The sequence below is a fragment of the Lynx canadensis genome, chromosome B4, assembly GCF_007474595.2.
Source record: "Lynx canadensis isolate LIC74 chromosome B4, mLynCan4.pri.v2, whole genome shotgun sequence".
NCBI classification, from domain to species: Eukaryota; Metazoa; Chordata; class Mammalia; order Carnivora; family Felidae; genus Lynx; species Lynx canadensis.
The window spans coordinates 133,773,010-133,780,541 of NC_044309.1; the positions used below are offsets into that span (position 1 = coordinate 133,773,010).

At 40.5% G+C, this 7,532-nt stretch overlaps 1 pseudogene; it reads left to right on the forward strand.

Moving 5' to 3' along the window:
- The first annotated feature begins 4,604 nt into the window (after window positions 1-4,604).
- LOC115517775 lies at window positions 4,605-5,251 on the forward strand (annotated as a pseudogene).
- Window positions 5,252-7,532: the final 2,281 nt, after the last annotated feature.

The following is a 7,532-nucleotide window of genomic DNA, read 5'->3' on the forward strand; positions in this document are numbered from 1 at the left end:
ATACACACACACACATGGATATGTATACATACGTATACATATCTTCACGACCCTGCTTTCAATTCTCCTGGATATACTTAGAAGTAGAATTTCTTGGGGCGCCTGGGTGGCACAGTCGGTTAAGCGTCCGACTTCAGCCAGGTCACGATCTCGCGGTCCGTGAGTTCGAGCCCTGCGTCAGGCTCTGTGCTGACAGCTCAGAGCCTGGAGCCTGTTTCAGATTCTGTGTCTCCCTCTCTCTCTGCCCCTCCCCCGTTCATGCTCTGTCTCTCTCTGTCCCAAAAATAAATAAACGTTGAAAAAAAAAAAAAAAAAGAAGTAGAATTTCTGGGGGCGCCTGGGTGGGTCAGTCGGTTAAGCGGCCGACTTCAGCTCAGGTCACGATCTCACAGTCCGTGAGTTCGAGCCCCGCGTCAGGCTCTGGGCTGATGGCTCAGAGCCTGGAGCCTGCTTCCGATTCTGTGTCTCCCTCTCTCTCTGCCCCTCCCCCGTTCATGCTCTGTCTCTGTCTCAAAAATAAAACGTTAAAAAAAAAAAAAAAAGAAGTAGAATTTCTGGATTTTTTCCATTTTTAGTTTTTTGAGGAATAACCATACCGTTTTCTGCAGCAGCTGCATAATTTTTTGCATTCCCAGCAGCAATACAAAAGGACTCCAATTTCTCCATATTCTTGTCAACATTTATTATATTCTGTTGTGGTTCTGACTTGCATTTCCCTGAGTGATGATGAGTGATGTTGAGCATCTTTTCACGTGCTTGTTGGCCATCTGTATATCTTCTTTGGAGAAATAGCTATGCAAGTACTTTGCCCATTTTTCAATTGGGTTATTTGGGTTTTGTTTCATTTGAGTGTACAAGTTCTTTACATATACTGGTTGTTAACCCTTTATCAGATACAGGATTTGAAAATATTTTCTCCCATTCTGTAGGCTGCTTTTTTTTTTTCTTCAGTAAACTCTACACCCAACATGGGGCTCAAACTCACAGCCTCGAGATTAAGAGCCACATGCCCTACTGACTAAGCCAGCCAAGTGCCCATGTGGGCTGCCTGCCTTTTCACTGTTGATTGTGTCCTTTGATAAACAGAAGTTCTTGATTTTTATATAGTCCAATTGATCAATTTTTATTGTTTCCTGTGCTTTTAGTGTCAGAGTCAAAAAAAAATCACTGACAAATATACTGTTCTGAGGCTTTTCCCTATGTTTCCTTCTACGAGTTTTATAGTTTTAGCTCTTAGGTCTTTTTTTTTTTTTAATGTTTATTTATTTTGAGAGAGAAAGAGAGCAGGGGAGGGACAGAGAGAGAGTGAGAGAATCCCAAGAGCACACACCCAACGCGGGGCTTGAACCCACAAACCATGAGATCATGACCTGAGCCAAAATCAAGAGTTGGACACAACCAACTGCCCCACCCAGGTGCCCCTAGCTCATAGGTCTCTAAAGTTCAGTCTCTTGGGTCTCTTAAGTCTTTGATCCATTTTGTGTTAAATTTTGTACATCATATAAGGTAATTCTTTTACATGTGAATAATCTAGTTTTCCCAGGACTACTTGTTGTAGTGTTTTTACATTTTGTTTTAATTTTTTGACAGAGAAAGAGCACAAGTGAGCAAGGGGCAGAGAGAGAGGGAGAGGGAGATTGAATCCCACGAGGGGTAGAGAGAGAGAGAGGGAGAGAGAGAAGTAGGGCTCACCCGAAGTGGGACTCAAGCTCACAAACCGTGAAATCATGACCTGAGCCAAAGTCAGATGCTTAACCTACTGAGCTACCCAGGTGCCCCTTCTTCAAAAAAATTTTTAATGTTTATTTATTTTTGAGAGAGTGAGTGAGTGGGGTAGGGACAGAGAAAGAGGGAGACAGAGAATCCAAAGCAGGCTCCGCACTGTCAGCACAAAACCAGATGTGGGGCTCGAACCCACAAACTGTGAGATCATGATCTGAGCCAAAGTCAGATGCTCCCGAGGACTACTTGTTGAAATGACTCCTTTCCCCCATTAAATGGTCTTAGCACCCTTGTTGAAAATCATTTGAGCTATTTTTTTTTAATATTTTTTAACATTTATTTATCAATTTTTGAGAGAGAAAGAGACAGAAGGAGAATAGGGGAGGGGCAGAGAGAGAGGGAGACACAAAATCTAAAGTAGGCTCCAGGCTCCAAGCTACAAGCTGTCAGCACAGAGCCCGACGCAGGGCTGGAACTCACAAACCTCAAGATCATGACTTGAGCCAAAGTCAGACACTTAACTGACTGAGCCACCCAGGCGCCCCGAGCTCCCTATTCTATTGAGTGTTAGTGTTTAATGAGTACAAAGTTTCAGTTTGGGAAGACGAAAAAATTCTGGAGATGGATGGTGGTGATGGTAGCACAATGGGAATGTACTCATACAAACTCCTTCAGAAAGAGGAAGAGAAGGGAATACTTCCCAGCTTGTCTTATGAGGCAGCATAACTCTGATACCAAAGTCTGCTACTGTGTAAAAGAAAATTGCAGATAATATCATTCATGAACTTAGACCAAAAAATTCACAAATTGAAAAATATCACTACCGGGGCGCCTGGGGTGGCGCAGTCGGTTAAGCGTCCGACTTCAGCCAGGTCACGATCTCGCGGTCCATGAGTTCGAGCCCCGCGTCGGGCTCTGGGCTGATGGCCCAGAGCCTGGAGCCTGCTTCCGATTCTGTGTCTCCCTCTCTCTCTGCCCCTCCCCCGTTCATGCTCTGTCTCTCTCTGTCTCAAAAATAAATAAAACGTTAAAAAAAAAAGATTTAAAAAAAAAAAGAAAAATATCACTACCAAGTTGTAAAACAAAATATTAGCAAATTAAATCCAGCAATATATAAAAATGATAGTCATATCCAAGTGGAGTTTATACTAGTAATACAAGGTTGGTTCAACATTTGAAAAATCACGGGCACCTGGCTGGTTCAGTTGGTAGAGCGTGCAACTCTTGATCTCACGGTTGTGAGTTTGAGTCCCACATTGGGTGTAGATATTATGTAAAAATAAAATCAAAAAAAAAAAAAAAAAAAAAAGAAAGGAAAGGAAAGAAAAATCAATGTACTCCACCATATTAATGTAATAAATGAGAAAAATCAGATACCATTTCAATAAATACAGAAAAGTATTTGACAAAATTTAAGATAAAACTTATTCAAGATCAGACTCCTCACAAAGTAAAAATGGTAGGTGATTACTTCAAACTAATAAAGAGCATCTATGAAGAATCTATAGTAACAACATCATACTAATTGGTGAAACAGTCAGTGCTCTCCCCCTAAGATTAAAAACAATGCAAAGATGTCCACTCTAAACACAGTCTAGTCAACATTGTAGCGATGGTCTCAGTCTATATAATGTAAGAAAAGAAATAAAAGGCATAAAGATTGGATATAAATAAGTAAAGCTGTCTTTATTTGTAGATCACATGATTGTGTAAATAGGAAATCCTAAAGAATATACAAAAAAGCTACTGGGATAGATGAGTTTAACAAAGTGGCAGGATACAAAGTAAATACTCAAGACAGTATAGTACTGAAGTAAAGTTAAATCAGTGGAACAACAAGAGGTCGAAAATTCTCACATATACAATCAATTGATTTTCAATAAAAGCATCAAATTAATTCTATGAATAAAGAACATTCTTTTCAATATGTATTATTGGAACAACTGGATACATACATTATGAAGAATTAATCTTGATCCCTACCTTACACCAAATATAAAAATTATTTTGGGATGGATCATATATCTAAATGTAATATATAAAACCATACAATTTCTAGAAGACAACACAGGAGAAAATCTTTGCAACCTTAGAATGGCCAACAATGTCTTAGAACACAAAAACACTAATCATAGAAGAAAAAGCTGGAAAAAAAAAAAAAGGCTGATAAATTGGACTTCATCAAAATTTAATTTTTCCGAAGCATCTGGGTGGCTCAGTTGGCTGAGCGTCTGACTTTGGATCAGGTCATGACCTCATTGCTTGTGGGTTAAGCCCCACATCGGGATCTCTGCTATCAGCATGGAGCCCGCTTCAGTTCCTGTCTCCCTCTCTCTCTGCCCCTCCCCAGCTCGTGCTTTCTCCCTGTCTCAAAAATAAACTAAAAAAAAATTTGTAATTAAAATTTTCTGCTCATCAAAAACTGAAAAGGTAAGTCTTAGATTGTGAGAAGATATTCATGATGACAAAGGACTTACAATCAGGTTATACTTTTTAAAAACTCCTAAAACTCAATTAAGAAAAAAAAAAGGGGCGCCTGGGTGGCTCAGTCGGTTAAGCGTCCGACTTCGGCTCAGGTCACGATCTCACGGTCCGTGAGTTCGAGCCCCGCATCGGGCTCTGGGCTGATGGCTCAGAGCCTGGAGCCTGTTTCCGATTCTGTGTCTCCCTCTCTCTCTGCCCCTCCCCCATTCATGCTCTGTCTCTGTCTCAAAAATAAATAAAAACGTTAAAAAAAAAATTTAAAAAAAAAAGAAAAAAAAAAGGCCACCCCAATTTTTTTTTCAATCCAATTTATAAAAATGGGCAAAAGTTGTGGACATTTCACAAATGAAGGTATAAAACTGGCTAATGACCACATTAAAAGATACTAAACATCATTAGCCTCTTCCCGTAAGCGGCCTGAGGTGATCTCTGAAAATGGTTCGCTATTCACTTGACCCGGAAAACCCGACAAAATCATGCAAATAAAGAGGTTCAAATCTTCGTGTTCACTTTAAGAACACACGGGAAACTGCCCAGGCCATCAAGGGTATACATATCCAAAAAGCCACCAAGTATCTGAAAGATGTCACTTTGCAGAAGCAATGTGTGCCATTCCGACGCTACAATGGTGGAGCTGGTAGGTGGGCCCAGGCCAAACAGTGGGGCTGGACACAGGGTCGGTGGCCCAAAAAGAGTGCTGAATTTTTACTGCACATGCTTAAAAATGCAGAAAGTAATGCTGAACTTAAGGGGTTTAGATGTAGATTCTCTGGTCATTGAGCACATCCAGGTGAACAGAGCCCCCAAAATGCGGCATAGAACTTACAGGGCTCATGGTCGGATTAACCCATACATGAGCTCTCCCTGCCACACTGAGATGATCCTTACTGAAAAAGAGCAGACTGTTCCTAAACCACAAGAGGAGGTTGCACGGAAGAAAAAGATATCCCAGAAGAAACTGAAGAAACAAAAACTTATGGCCCGGGAGTAAATTCTGCATGAAATACATGCAAATAAAAGTAAAAACAGAAAAAAAAAAAAAAAAGATACTAAGCATCATTAGGAATTATTGCGAAAATTAATAGAGAAATCTCACTACAGTAGTCTTGGAGGCTAGGAGGGGAGGCTAGAAGAACCTACCACTCAAAATCAATTACAGGAAAAATTGTCAATTACAGACCCAACAGAAGAATGTCAACAGGAAAGAATTGTCAATTGCAGGCCCCAACAGGGAAAGATGCACATTGCGTCTCCTACAAGAAATCAACTACCCTTTCGACTCAACCAATGATAAACTGTTGTCTCCAATGGACTTTCATTCAAAACAGCCCCTTCAAACCACCTCCTTCTCCAGAAAATAACATTCCTCTCCTTTGTTTGGTGGACGTGCCTACGGTTTTGCTCTAGCTTGCGTGTTCCAGATTGCAAGTCTCTCCATTCCTGAATAAACCCATTTTCGCTGGGAAAATAACTGCTTTATTTTTAAGATTAACATTATGAAAATGCGGATCAAAACCACTGTGAGGTCTCACTACATACCTATTAGAATGGCTGACATAAAAAAGACTGACAAGACAACGTTTTTGTCAAGGACACGGAGAACGGAAACCCCCACCTGCTGCTGGTGGGAGTGCAAAATGGCATAAACACTTTGGCAGTTTCTTCTAAAGCTAAAATGTACTTAACACACCACTCAGCAGTCCCACTTGTATTTACCCAAGAGGAAAAAAAAAACAACTCTATGTTGGCACAAAGACCTTCATGTGCTTTATTGATAACAGCCAAACCATGGAAATAGCCCAACAAATGGTGAGTGTATAACCAATCTGTGACATAAGCACATGGTTCATTATTGGAGCAACTGGGTGGCTCAGTCAGTTAAGCATCTGACTCTTGATTTCGGCTCAGGTCATGATCTCATGGTTCGTGAGTATGAGCCCAGAGTTGGGCTATGCACTGACAGCGCAGAGCCTGCTTGGGATATTCATTCATTCTCTCTCTCTCTCTCTCTCTCTCTCTCCCCGCCCCTCGCCTGCTCGGGTGTGCACTCTATCAAAATAAATAAATTTAAAAAAAAAAAAGAAAGAAAGAAAAAGAAACACACTACTGAGGGGTAGAGGTAGGGCGGGTTAAAAACAAACTACTGATAAACATGACATGACCAAATCTCAAAATCGTTACACTAAGTGGAAAAAGCCAGATGCAAAAGACTAAATACTGGATGAAATTCTAGAAAAGAACATAAAGAAAATAAAGCAATGGAAACTCTCATACCATGCTGGAACAGAGTAAAACCGTCCTGAAAAAACTTGGCCATTTCTTGCTTTGCTTTTTTAAGATTTTATTTTTTATCTTTTTTTTTCTTTAAGTTTATTTATTTTGAGAGAGAGCTAGCACAGGGAGAGCACAGGCAGAGAAAGAGGAAGAGAGAGAAAATTCCAATATACTGGCCTGATGTAGAACTCAAACTCACAAACTGTGAGACCATGACCTGAGCTGAAATCAGAGTCAGACAATTAACTGACTGAGACACCCAGTGCCCCTAAAGATTTTATTTTTAAGTAATCTCTACATCCAACGTGGGGCATGAACTCACAATTCCAAGATCAAAAGTCACATGCTCCACCAACTGAGAAAGCCAGGTGCCCCTGGCCATTTCTTATAAAGTCAATCATATACTTTTCTTCTGACCCAGCAACTCTACCTCTGGTATTTATTTAAGAAAATGAAAATATTTGTCCACAGAAAGAATGTTCACAGAGCTTTATTCATAGTAGCCAAACCTGGAAACCATTCAATTGTCCATCAATAGGCAAATGGATAAATAAACTGATACAATGGAATACTACACAATAAACATGAATATACTGTCGGGGCACGTGTGTGGCTCAGTTGGTTAAGTGGCCGACTCTTGATCTCAGCTCAGATCATGATCTCATGGTTAGTGAGTTCAAGCTCCAAGTCGGGCTCTGTGCTGAAAGCATGGAGCCTGCTTAGGATTCTCTTTCACTCTCTGTCTCTCTCTCCCTCAAAAAATAAACATTAAAAAAAAGAAGATGGGGGCACCTGGGTGGCTCAGTTGGTTAAGCGTCTGACTTCAGCTCAGGTCATGATCTCACAGTTCGTGGGTTGGAGCCCTGCGTCGGGCTCTGTGCTGACAGCTCAGAGCCTGGAGCCTGCTTGGGATTCTGTGTCTCCCTCTCTCTCAAAAATAAAATACAACATTAACAAAAAAAAGATGGTATGTTTAAAAAAATAATAAAAATATATTGGATGAATGAGTAAAATAAAGTAAGTTGAAACAGGGATTAAGCTAGTATACGAAT